This window comes from Heterodontus francisci, chromosome 33, assembly GCF_036365525.1.
Source record: "Heterodontus francisci isolate sHetFra1 chromosome 33, sHetFra1.hap1, whole genome shotgun sequence".
NCBI lineage: Eukaryota > Metazoa > Chordata > Chondrichthyes > Heterodontiformes > Heterodontidae > Heterodontus > Heterodontus francisci.
In genome coordinates, this window is record NC_090403.1 from 19,015,012 (window position 1) to 19,029,145 (window position 14,134).

Genomic DNA, 14,134 nt, shown 5'->3' on the forward strand with positions numbered 1-14,134 from the left:
TTGTCTTTCTGAGTGGACCCACTGGTCCCTGGACTACAAGTCCGGTTCCCATCCCCCTCCCAAACTAGTTTAAACCCTCCCGAACAGTACTAGCAAACCTCCCTCCCAGGATATTGGTGCCCCTCTGGTTCAGATGCAGCCCGTCCTGTTTGAACAGGTCCCATCTTCCCCAGAATGCAGTCCAATTATCCAAGAACTGGAAGCCCTCTCTCCTACACCATTCCTGCAGCCACGTGTTCAGCTGTGCTCTCTCCCTATTCCTAGCCTCACTATCACGTGGCGCCGGCAACAAACCAGAGATAACAACTCTGTCCGTCCGAGCTTTCAGCTTCCAGCCTAACTCCCTAAACTCACTTCTAACATCTGTGCCACCCTTCCTTCCTACGTCGTTGGTGCCAATGTGCACCATGACCTCTGGCTGCTCCCCCTCCCCTTTAAGGATCCTGAAGACGCGATCACAAACATCACGGACCCTGGCACCAGGTAGGCAACAAACCATCCGTGCGTCTCGCTTGCGCCCACAGAACCGCCTGTCGGTACTCCTCACCATCGAGTCCCCGATGACTAGTGCTCTCCCATTCTCCCTCCTTCCCTTCTGAGCCACAGTGCAGGACCCCCTGATCTGATTGTGGCCTCAACTCTACATTCCTGCCTACCCCAATAACCTTTCACCCTGTGTTTATCAAGAATCTATCTTCCTCTGCCTTAAATATTCAAAGACTCTGCTTCTGCTGCCTTTTGAGAAAGTGTTCAAAAGACTCGACCCTCAGAAAAAATTTCTCCTCATCTCCGTCTTAAATGGGTGACCCCTTATTTTTAAATAGTGACCCCTAGTTCTAGATTCTATCACAAGGGGAAACATCCTTTCCACATCCACCCTGTGGACCCCTCGGGATCTGGTTTCAATCAAGTCACCTCTTACACTCCCTGACTTCAGCGGATACAAACCTAGCCTGTCCAACCTTTTCCTCAAGACAACCCAACCATTCCAAGTATTTATCTAATAAATCTCCTCTGAACTGCGTTTGATGCATTTACATCCTTCCTTAAGAGACCAGTACTAACAATACTCCAGATGTGGTCTCACCAATGTCCTGTATAGCTGAAGCAAAACCTCCTACTTTTGTGTTCAATTCTCCCTGCAATAAACAATAACATTCTATTAGCTTTCTTAATTACTTGCTGTACCAGCATACTAACCATATGTGATTCATGCACGAGGACTCTCGGATCTATTTTGAGAGAATGTGCTTTTTAAAATTTTTCCTGCCAAAATGGACAATTTCACATTTTCCCACATTTGCCAGATCTTTGCCCACTCACTTAACTGTCTATATCCCTTTGTAGCCTCCTTATGCCCTCTTCGTAAGTTACTTTCCTACCTACCTTTGTTAGCAAATTTAGCAACCATATCTTCGGTCCCTTCATCAGAGTCATTTTATATAAATTGTAAAAAGTTGAGGTCCCAGCACTGATCCCTGTGGCACACCACTCGCTACATCTTGCCAACCAGAAAATGACCCATTTATGCCTACTGTTTCCTGTTTGGCTAGCCAATCTTCTATCCATGCCAATGTTATCCCTACACTGAGCCTTTATTTTCCACAATGACCTTTTGATGTGGCACCTAATCAAATGTCTCTGGAAATCGAGGTATATTATATCCACCAGTTCCCCTTTCTCCACAGAACATCTTACTACAAAGAACTGCAATGTTGACTCTGCCTGATTACCTTGAATTTTTAAGTGCCCTGCAATAACATCTTTTAATAGCTTCTAACATTTTCCTTCAGACTAAGCTAACTGTAGTTTCCTGCTTTCTGTCTCCCTCCCTTTTTTGAATAAAGGAGTTACATTGGCTATTTATCTAACGGAACCTTCCCTGAATCTAGGGAATTTTGGAAAATCAAAACCAATGCATCAACTCTTATTGTCCACTTCTTTTAGGACCCTAAGATGAAGTCCATCAGCACTAAGATTCTGTTCCTGTTTTTTTTTCTTTCCCCCCCCCCCCCCCTCCTTTTTTTTACAATAGTTCTTGGACTCCAGGGATTAAGAGAACAAAATGCATGCAACACAAGGTTTGGCTCAACTTTGGATTCGTTCATATTGAACACTCAAAATTGCCCCCACCCCCCAGTACAACCCCTCTGTGATTTGACCAGAATTAATAATACCTTACATTACAAACCCCCATACAAAAGTTGACTGAAATTTACAAAATACCTCAACACAAACCCCTCTACAATTTGACTGAAATGTACGATCACCCACACAGCTGCTCATTACAGGTGTTGATTATAGGCCTGGATCTGCAGATGACCAGTCTTTGTCATCCTCCTGACTGCAGTTGCCCACACTCTGATGTCGTCCTCTTATGATTCATTTCACAGACACAGTTCCTGTTACCATTCCGATGAGTCGTCCAGTGCTGAGCACCACTTTACCGTGGTTTATTCCATGCCCTGGTTTAGATAGGACTCTACAGACAGTCACCTGTTGTGTAAACGGGTGATCACCCTACCCATGGTGAGGGATACCTGGCCCCAAGGTTGACTGGTGTGAATGCTCCTTTCATTCCTAGCAGGAACTAATAATGCTATGTAATGGCAGTTGCCCTGTGCCGTTGTCCATGATAATGGCTCTCCGTCTCTGAGTCAGAGGTTCAGTTAGCTCACCCCTCCGATTAACAGTTAACCACTTAAGGGCCAAAACTTTTCCTGCAAAAAAAGGACCTTCTCCGGGGTGGCCAAGGTGAAAAATGGCGGGCAATGACGTCTGGTCAGGTCCCCAACTTCATCATGCTCAAACCCCATTTTACGCAGGTTGGATGGCAGGTGTGATCGAGGTGGTGTTTGCTGTCCGATTTATAGCAATTAAGGGCCAATTAATGTAATCTTAAAAAAAAAAATCAATGAGCCATTTTATGTCAGCCGGCAAATTTAACATCTACCAAATGAGTCGAAGGGGGAGTCAGGAACCCAGCACTTTTTTTAAAATGGCAACCAGTATATCAGAGTTGGAGGTATTGGTTTTTTCCTTCTGATATTTCTGTGCCCTATTTTGAAGTTTGGGGTTGTTTCTGCTGGTTCACCTGAGTTAGTTACTCCTGGTCGGGCCACAGCAGCACTGATCTATTCTCTGTAGGGGAGGGGGGTTGTGACTGCCTGTCCTTGCAACAGGCTGAAAATACCTGTCTTTAACATGAGACACTGCAGCCATGGGAATTGTCCACGCTGGAGGCAGGTCATCCAGTCAGGAAGACTGTGCCATAAAGAGGGACAGGAGGACAACTGTCCAGGGAAATCAGCAACCTGCTGGCTGAGTGCAGCCTGGTAATGGGGGAGGGGAAGAAGGTCAGTGTGTGCGGGGTGCAACCACCTGTGAGGAGACTAGCCTACCCAGTAGGCAGGGTTTACAGCACTCGTTTTGAGCTTTCTGCAAATGCCAGTGCCAAAGAAGACTACGCCTGTCCTGAGAGACTATCACAGCTGAGATGCTGGCAGCAGATGTCGCTTCTAACTGTGGGTGGCCATCCAATGCCTGTCACACTGAAGCTAACAGTCGCTCTGAACTTCTACATAAAGCTCCTGCAAAGCTTCATCAGGAGACATGTGCAGAGTCTTGTAATCATCAGCGCGTCACTGCATTACGGTAGTAACTGTCATATTTAGGCGTGCCAACCAGTCCAAGTTCAAGACACACTGCCAGTCAGACATAGAGAACCAAAGATTTCAGCGCCATCGCTGGGTTCCCCATGGTCCAAGATGTAATAAACTGCACTCGTGGCCATTAGAGCACTTACAGGTCAGTCAGGGCCTTCATTAATCGAAAGGGGTTTCACTCCATGAATGTTCAAGATGTCTGTGACTACCATAAGGGTATATTGCAGGTGTGTGCTAGTTATTCTGGAAGCAGTCATGATGCATTCATTCTCTGGAACTCCCAGTTGCCAGCAATATTCAGCCTCTCCGAACGCTTTCAAGGATGGATACTCGGTGATACCGGTTACCCACTGATAACACCGGTGAGGAACCCACAGAATGAAGCAGAGGAACAGCGCAATACGAGCCATGTGACCACCAGAGTCACCATTGAGTAGACCATAGGTCTTAAGATGAGATCTTGGGTGTCTTGATCATTCAGACAGTGCCCTCCAGTACTCTCCAGCAAGGGTATCTAGGATTGTTATCTGCTGAGCCTTGCATAACCTGGTGATGGAGAGGGGGTGGAGGTCCTTTGGAGGAGGATGCCCTTGTTCAGCGTGATGCATCCTCAGACGAGGATGGTGATACGGTTGAGGCGAAGCAAGAGGGGCCACAGCTACCTGAATGGTGGGGGGAGGCAGCTGGAGATTTGCGGAAGTTAAGTGCAAGGGAGGTTCTAATTGAGCGTTTCTCTTTAAAGGAAGCTCATCACCCAGCAACCGACATGTCAATCTGAAATGAGGCATTCACGTGAGCTGGAAGCACAGAAGCACTCCCCTTCAGGGGGAAATCTCAGCTGCTATAGCCCACCTTTCCCTCAAACACCAAGGTCCAAATGTGCCACCTCCCCAAGTCTCCATCTCATGCAGAACAACCAGATCACCTAAAACATCAATGACTTGGGACAGATGAAAATGCCAAGTGAAAAATTTAATAATTGAGTTATAACAGCAAATATTGAAAATAATGTACCAGTGACCCTGTAGTGCAATTAGTGACTTTTTTTTTTGGATATGTTTGAGTGCTTGTGTGTGTGGACAATCCCTCGCCACCAGTCATGACAGAGGCAGGTGGCTGTTCAGGCTGTGCCGTTGCTTTGGATGACTTTGGCGGGCGTCCTCTGCCTGCCTGAGGCCGTGCGGGCCCGGACATGTTAAGGTGACCCTGAGGAGACTCTAACGCCTTCTGACACTCTGGGATTGAGGTGCTGATCTCACTGGCAGAGGGTACAAGGAGCTGCAGGATGCATTAGGAGTGCCCTAAGAAGAGCCCCCTTATGAAATCTGCTGCTCCTGTACCACCTCGAGGCTCAACTGGGTCTCTGCTGAAATCTGAGGGATGAGCAATTTCTGGATATCGCAGGAGCCTCAGATCTCCTAAGGCACTGGTCCAGGGAGCCCACTCAGATTCTGCAGGGCCTCCAGGATTGGGCCCTTCAACAGCTGCCAATCAATCAGTGGAGGAAGCCAGATTGACAGAGGACAGGGACTGTTACTCATGGCCAATATGGCCATCTCCATTCCGAGCCCTAGCATGCAATGTTACTTGTAACTTTCAGCTCTCCGCGTACCACTTGCTGCACCTGCAGCATCTCATGCCACATGGATGTCTGCAGAGGCTGATCAGCATGGGGTTCTGCACTGGTCCAGCCTCCCACAGTCATCCTGAGTGTCAGAGGCATTGGCTGGTACTGCCTCTGGCAGCTGGTCTGGCACTTGTGTGGTGCTGACACCAGATTGTGACCACTAATCTGAGGAGGCAGGCATCCTAACCGAGGTGAATCTGTCACTGAGCTGTTGCTTGGCACAGGGCAAGGATGTGACACTGCAACCTCAGGTCCCCTCATCCTCATGTGGATGGATGAACCCTGGAGATGCTGCCTGGCTGCTGCTGTTTCACCTGCAGGGAAAATCGGAATCAGTTGTGATCAGCACTCCTGACTGGAGGACAGGTCATTGCCTGCTGTGTGGGCACATGTGTGATTTTTGACCTTTGCGAGCAACCTTCATTGCTTGAACCAATCGGGCCTCCCACCTCTTCTCTCCCACCACCCACCCCCCCCCCCCCTTCCTTTTGGGCTGAGTGCTGCATCTGTAACCAATGCCATTGAAGTGCATGGTTGGGACACTTCTGGACCATTGTGCATCACAGGTGTGCCCATTATACAGCCCAAGGCAGGGCTGCAGCCAATCACTGAAGATGGATGGCTTTGACTTTGCAGCATCACCCTTTGACCCTCCCGTATCAGTTAAAAGCTGCGATGAGTGCAGAATGCGCCTTAGCCTGGCAGAGTGCAGAAGGTCATTAACCTGCTTGTGGCACTGGAGCCATGCCCTCCTCACTATCCCATGGCTGCTGACCACCTCTACTACCTGCAGCCATGCCTTCTTGGCCTGGGGAGGCCTCCTCCATCTGTCTGATGGGAAGAGGACCTCTGGCCTTGCTTCCTCTGCCTGGAAGAGGACAAGCAGGGAGTCCTCAGGGAACCTAGTTGCCATGTGGCTGCTTCAATCTGCTATTGCTGCAAGCAGGTGTGGTGTGTTTCTGGTTTATCAGAAAGTACTGGATGGGTGGGCCCTTTTAATTCTTGCTCCACTCCTTTCGCCCTCAGGCTGCTGTATTTCCTTTTTTGCGATATGCTGCTCCTCCAAGCGTGCTCTTTGCTGTAGGTAAGCTGCTCAGCCACTGAGGTTACTGAAAGCCCTTTTTTAAATGGCTTTCAGCAACCTCTTCCGGCTTCAGCCCGCTGACTCTCATCCTCCCACCCACATGCGCCCTTTTCTGACAGAAATGCATCACCGAGCTGCTAATTGGATGGTTAGTGCTCAATGGCGTGGAGCGGGAGCGACTTCTGCTTCGCTTACACCTCCTGGAACGTGGAGCTGACTAGAATGGTAAAATTGCAGCCAGTGTCTCTACAGCTCGCCTCTCGTGGTTTTGAGCTATTTTATATTCTTAACTCGGGTCATATCAGTCAGGACTCGGGGACTTGTCAGCCCGCAGCTCCAACAATTTGCTCAGTACCACTTGCCTGGTGATTGTGATTTTCTTGTTCCTCCTCCCTTCCATTTCTTGATATACAGCTTTTTGTGGGAGGTTACTTGTCTCCTCTATGGTGAAGACCGATGCAAAATACTTGTTCAATTCATCTGCCATCTCCTTTTATTTTCCCTTATTAATTCCCCAGACACTCTTTTTCCATAGGACCAATGCTCACTTTTTGAATTTTTTTTCTTTTTAAAATCTCTAATAGAAACTCTTGCTATCTATTTCTTGCCAGCTTTCTCTCGTACTCTAATTTTTCCCTCATCAATCTTTTAGTCATTCTTTGCTGCTTTTTATATTTTGTCTAATCTTCTGACCTGCCAACCATCTTTATGCAATTATATGCTTTTTCTTCAAGTTTGATGCTATCTTTAACTTTTTTTAGTTAACCAGTGATGGTGGGACCTCTCCTTGGAATTTTTCTTTCTAGTTGGAATGTATCTATTCTGTGTATTCTGAAATATCCCCTTGTTTGTCACTGCACTCTATTGATCTCTCCCTTAACCTTTTTGCTAGCTCTGCTTTCATGCCCTCATAATTGCCCTATTTAAGTTCAAAATACTAGTCTTCGACCCACTCTTCTCTCCCTCAAACTGATTGCAATGATATCATTGCTGCTGCTTGGGGGTGCCTTCACCGAGGTCATTAATTAATCCTATCTCTTTGCACAATACCAGGTCTAGTATAACCTGTTCTCTGGCTCCAGAACAGGATGTTCTAAGAAACCTATCTTGAATACATTCTATGAACTCATCTAGGCTACCTTTACCCATCTGATTTTTTTTTTTTCCCAATCTATATGTAGATTAAAATCCCCCAAGATTATCGCCATGCTTTTCTGACAAGTGCTCATTATTTCTTTTTATACCCCGTCCTACCGTGTGGTTACTGTTAAGGGGCCTGTACACCACTCAAGTGACTTCTTGCCTTATTTCTCATCTCTACTCAAACTGCTTCTACATCTGGTTTCATGAACTTAGGTCATCTCTCTATTGTGCTAACACCATCATTAACAGAACCACCCTTCCACCTTTTTTTTTTTCCAGTTTTATGTCCTTCACAACTATCATGTACCCTTCAATATTCAGGTCCCAATCTGTCATCTTTCAGCCATGTCTCTGTAATGGCTATCAGTTTATCTGTTTTGTTTTTGAATGCTATGCACATTCAGATACAGAGCCTTTAGCTTTGTCCTTTTTTGTTTTTGTAACCTCAAGCCTTGTCTGCTAATTTTACTGTTAGATTTGTAATCGCTGTCGCTGTTTTTCTTTTCCCGTATTAATACCTTTCTCTCTTGCCTTGTCTGTACTCTCTTTATTTTGATCATAAGATCATAAGAACTAGGAGCAGGAGTAGGCCCCTCGAGCCTGCTCCGCCATTCAATAAGATCATGGCTGATCTTTTCGTGGACTCAGATCCACTTACCCGCGCTCTCACCGTATCCCTTAATTCCTTTATTGTTCAAAAAGATATCTACCTTAGCTTTAAAAACATTTACTGAAGTGTCAACTACTTCACTGGGCAAGGAATTCCATAGATTAACAACCCTCTGGGTGAAGAAGTTCCTTCTTAATTCAGTCTTAAATCTGCTCCCTCTAATCTTGAGGCTATGCCGTCTTGTTCTAGCTTCACCTGCCAGTGGAAACATCCTCTCTACTTGTATCTTATCTATTTCCTTCATGATTTTATATGTTTCTATAAGATTCCCCCCCCTCATTCTTCTGAACTCCAATGAATATAATCCCAATCTATTCAGTCTCTCCTCATAAACCAACCCCCTCAACTCTGGAATCAACCTAGTGAACCTCCTCTGCACCCTCTCCAGTGCCAGTATATCCTTTCTCAAGTAAGGAGACCAAAACTGCACACAGTACTCCAGGTGCAGCCTCACCAGAACCTTATACAGCTGCAACATAACCTGTCTGCTTTTAAACTCAATCCCTTTAGCAATGCAGGACAATGATTTACCACACCTTCCCAAATTTGAAGAATGTGTACCTGTTAATGTATTTTTGCTCTGCTTGAAACCGTTGCAGTGTGAGCCTCCCCCAAATCTTAACCTAAGTGAAGAATTTGTCTGACCATTGAAATAGGAACTATATTGAAACCATTTTATTTGTGATAAAACCCCAGTTGTGTTGGATTTGTATTATTAGCAAGACTCCAGCTTTGTTGCAATTGCAGATCATAAAGTTTCAACTTTAGTCTTCAATTTCAAAATTTACAAAAGCCAATTTCTCCTCTTCAACACAAGTCATGTTTGTACCTTCTCTCACTATGCTCAGCACGTCCTGCGGCCCAGAAGTCATGTGGTCAACAGGAGACAGATGCAAAGGTGGCATTTTCTTCCATTTTGTAAGGATTCTGTTTAAGGTTTCTGGATGAGTCTCATAACAACTAGAATCCAGTTACATGGTCGCATCTAGTTATTGAGACTGAAATTACCAGTGAGACACAGCCTGAAGATCCAGGTCCATACTTTGTATGATGACCATTCACATAGAACCATAGAAAACTTACAGCACAGAAAGAGCCATTCAACTCATCGTGCCTGCACCAGCTGGAAAACTAGCCACCCAATCTAATCCCACCTTCCAGCACCTGGTCCGTAGCCTTTCAGGTTACAGCTCTTCAGGTTCATGTCCAGGTACTTTTTTTTTTTTCAAAAGACCACCACCATTCCTGACCGTGAATTCCAGACACCCGCCACCCTCCTGGTTGAAATAGCTTTTCCTCATGTCTCCTCTAATCCCTCTACAAATCATCTTTTTAAATCTGTGCCCCCTGGTAATTGACTTTCCTGCCAGGGGAAATGGGCCCTTTCTGTCCACTATCTCAGTCCCTCATAAAATTGTAAACCTCAATTAAGTCACCCCTCAGCTTCTTCTGTTCTCAGGAAAACAACCCTCGCCTATCCAATCTTTCCTCAAGCCAGGGCTTGAAAGCTGCAGCAAATAGGCTGTTAATGCAAGTTATTCCATGTTATCCTATTTCCTCAAACTTGTGGATTATATGGTACCTCCTAAAGAATTTTGATGTAAATGAGATTAATAACCAGACTGTTAGTGGCATGTCACTCCAAGGCAGGCACATTGGCTCTGCTTGGATCTGGCATGTTGTAGAAATTGACATTTACCAACATGAAATGTGTTTTCTGTGAAATTTGAGGATAATTCAGCTGAGTGGAACATTTTTCCATTTCAGCAGTTGTCGAGCATTCCCAGGTGAGGCAAAGCATAGGCTAGGCACTTAGTAAAGTGTTCTGTACACTCTCAACATTTGGAGTGCTGCTTACTGTACAGGTGTGACTGTTGTTGCATTCCCCCACTAGCTGTCCAGTGTTCAGTCGGACTGCAGTGTGTAGGCTTACTTAAAAACCAGAGCTGATACTGATCAAACCCATTTCATTCAAGTACATTGCAGACATGGGAGACTTCAATTCTGACCACCCAGGTTGATGTTTATCCCAGTGTGTACACCAGTTTCATTTTTATGATGGGGAGAAATATAAATGTTTCATCCTCATGGATGGATTCGAAGTGAGACTCATGAGTCTATAGTAGCCTGTGTCTAATTGTCCCCTCTTGAATATGGGAACCATGTTGGCTTGTATCCCAATCTACTGGTAGCTCCTGTGTCTCCTGATGCCTGCATAGTTGTCAATGCATCTCAAATTTGAGTCAGTCATAGAGCATAGAAATAGGCCCTTCGGCCCATTGTGTCTATGCCGACCATAATGCCTATCTATAATCCCACCTGCCTGCATTAATTCCATATCCCTCTATGCCTTGCTCGTTCAAGTACCTGTCCAGATGCTTCTTAAATGTTGCTGCTGTTCCTGCCTTCACCTCCTGGCAGCTCATACTAGATACCCACTATTCTTTTGTGTGAAGAATTCACCCCGTGGATCCTTTTTTTTTTTTCTTTTTAAACCTCCTCCCTCTCACCTTAATTTATGCCTTCTAGTTTGTCACCCCTACCATGGGAAACAGACTCTGGCTATCTACCCTATCCATGCCTCTCATAATTTTATATACCTCTACCACATCCCCCCCTCGGCCTCCTTTTGCTCCAGAGAAAACAGACCCAGCCTATCCAATCTCTTTATTACTCAAGCCCTCCAAACCAGACAACATCCTTGTGAATCTTTTCTGCACCCTCTAGCTTAATCACATCTTTCCTGTAGTGCGGCGACCAGAACTGCGCACAATACTCCAAATGCGGCCTAACCAACGTTATGTACAACTGTAACATGATGTCCCAACTCTTTTGTTTTCAATGCCTTGGCCGATGAAGGCAAGCATGCCATATGCCTTCACCACCCTGTCTACCTGTGTTGCCACTTTCAGGGAACTACGTACTTACACCCAAAGTCTCTTTGCTCAAGAACACTCCCAAGGGCCCTGCCATTCACTATATGTCCTACCCTGGTTTAACTTCACACTTGTCTGTTAAATTCCTTTTGCCAATCCCTTGCCCACTTTCCCAGTTGATCTATATCCTGTTGTAACCTTAGACAACCTTCTGCACTGTCCGCTATGACACCAAAATTGGTGGTAATCTGCAAACTTACTAATCATGCCACTAGATTCTCATCCAAGTTATTAATATATATGACAAAGAGGGCCCAGCACCAATCCCTGTGGCACACCACTGGTCACCGGCCTCCAATCTGAAAAACAACCCTCCACCTTCTGCTTCTTATTACGAAGCCAATTTTGTATCCAATTGGCTAGCTCACCCTGGATCCCATGTGTTCGAACCTTCCGGACCAGCTTTTTAAAAAAAAAATCATTCATGGGATGTGGGCATTGCTGGCCAGGCCAGTATTTACTGCCCATCCCCAATTGCCCTTGAGAAGGTGGTGGTGAGCAGCCTTCTTGAACTGCTGCAGTCCATGTGGGGTAGGTACACCCACAGTGCTGTTAAGAAGGGAGTTCAGGATTTTGACCCAGCGACAGTGAAGGAATGGCAATATAGTTCCAAGTCAGGATGGTGTGTGACTTGGAGGGCAACTTGCAGGTGGTGGTCCCATGCATTTGCTGTCCTTGTCCATCTAGTTGGTAGAGGTCGTGGGTTTGGAAGGTGTTGTCTAAGGAGCCTTGGTGAATTGCTGCAGTGCATCTTGTAGATGGTACACTGCTGCCACTGTGCATCAGTGGTGGAGGGAGTGAATGTTTATAGATGGGGTGCCAATCAAGCAAACTGCTTTGTCCTGGATGGTGTCGAGCTTGAGTGTTGGAGTTGCACCCATCCAGGCAAGTGGAGGGTATTCCATCACACTTCCAACTTGTGCCTTTGTAGATGGTGGACAGGCTTTGGGGAGTCAGGTGAGTTACTCGCCGCAGGATTCCTAGCCTCTGACCTGCTCTTGTAGCCATGGTATTTATATGGCTACTCCAGTTCAGTTTCTAGTCAACGGTAGTTCCCAAGGATGTTGATAGTAGGGATTCAGCAATGGTAATGCCATTGAATGTCAAGGAGTGATGATTAGATTCTCTCGTTGGCGATGGTCATTGCCTGGCACTTGTATGGCACAAATGTTACTTGCCACTTATCAGCCCAAGCCTGGATATTGTCCAAGTCTTGTTACATTTCTATGCTGTCTGCTTCAGTATCTGAGGAGTCACGAATGGTGCTGAACATTGTGCAATCATCAGCGAACATCCCCACTCTGACCTTATGATTGAAGGAAGGTCATTGATGGAGATGGTTGGGCCTAGGACACTACCCTGAGGAACTCCTGCAGTGATGTCCTGGAGTTCAGATGATTGACCTCCAAAAACCACAACCGTCTTCCTTTTTGTGCTAGGTATGACTCCAACCAGCAGAGGGTTTTCCCCCTGATTCCCACTGACCTCAGTTTTTTGCTAGGGCTCCTTGATGCCATACTCGGTCAAATGCTGCCTTGATGTCAAGGGCAGTCACTCTCCTCATCTCTTTAATTCAGCTGTTTTATCCATGTTTGAACCAAGGCTGTGATGAGGTCAGGAGCTGAGTGGCCCTGGCAGAACCAAAGTAAGCAGGTTATGGCTAAGCAAGTGCCACTTGATGGCACCTTCCATCACTTTACTGATTGAGAGTAGACTGATGGGGTGGTAATTGGCCAGGTTGGACTTGTCCTGCTTTTTGTGTACAGGACATACCTGGGCAATTTTCCTCTTGCAGGGTGTTACAGCTGCACTATAACAGGTTAGCTAGGGGCCTGGCAAGTTCTGGAGCACAGGTCTTCAGTACTATTGCCAGGGCCCATAGCCTTTGCAGTATCCCTGCCTTCAGTCGTTTCTTTATCACCTGGAGTGAATCAAATTGGCTGAAGTCTGGCATCAGTGATGCTGGGGACTTCAGGAGAGGCTGAGATGGATCATCAACTCTGCACGTCTAGCTGAAGATTGTTACAAATGCTTCATCCTTATCTTTCGCACTAATGTGCTGGGATCCCCTATCATTAAGGATGGGGATATTTTGTGGAGCCACCTCCTCCAGTTAGTTGTTTAATTGTCTACCACCATTCACGACTAGATGTGGCAGGACTGCAGAGCTTAGATCTGATCCGTTGGTTATGGGATCGCTTAGCTCTAGCGCATGCTGCTTACGCAGTTTGGCATGCAGATAGTCCTGTGTTGTAGCTTCACCAGGTTGGCACCTCATTTTGAGGTATGCCTGGTTCTGCTCCTGGCATGTTCTCCTGCACTCTTTGAACCAGGGTTGGTTTCCTGGCTTGATGGTAATGGTAAAGTGGAAGATATGCTGGGCCATGAGATTACAGATTGTGGTTGAGTACAATTCTGCTGATTGCCCACAACACCTCATGGATGCCCAGTTGTGCATTATTAGATCTGTTCGAAATCTATCCCATTTAGTACAGTGCTAATGCCACACAACACAAAGGAGGGTATCCTCAATGTGAAGGTGGGACTTCGTCTCCACAATGACTGCAGTGGTCACTTCTACCAATGCTGTCATGGACAGATGCATCTGTGGCCAGCAGATTGGTGAGAACGAGGTCAAGTATGTTTTCCATCTTGGTTCCCTCACCGCCTGCTGCATACCCAGTCTAGCAGATATGTCCTTTAGGACTCGGTCAGTAGTGGTGCTACCAAGCCACTCTTGGTGATGGACCCCCACCCAGAGTACATTCAGTGCCCTTGCCATCCTCTGTGCTTCCTCCAAGTGCTGTTCAACATGGAAGACTACTGACTCATCAGCTGAGGGAAGGCAGTAGGTGGTAATCAGCAGAAGGTTTCCTTGCTCATGTTTGACCTGATGCCATGAGACTGAGGTCCAGAGTCGATGTTGAGGACTCCCAGGGCAACTCCCTCCCTACTGTATACCACTGTGCCGCCACCTCTGCTGGGTCTGTCCTGGTGGGACATGACCTA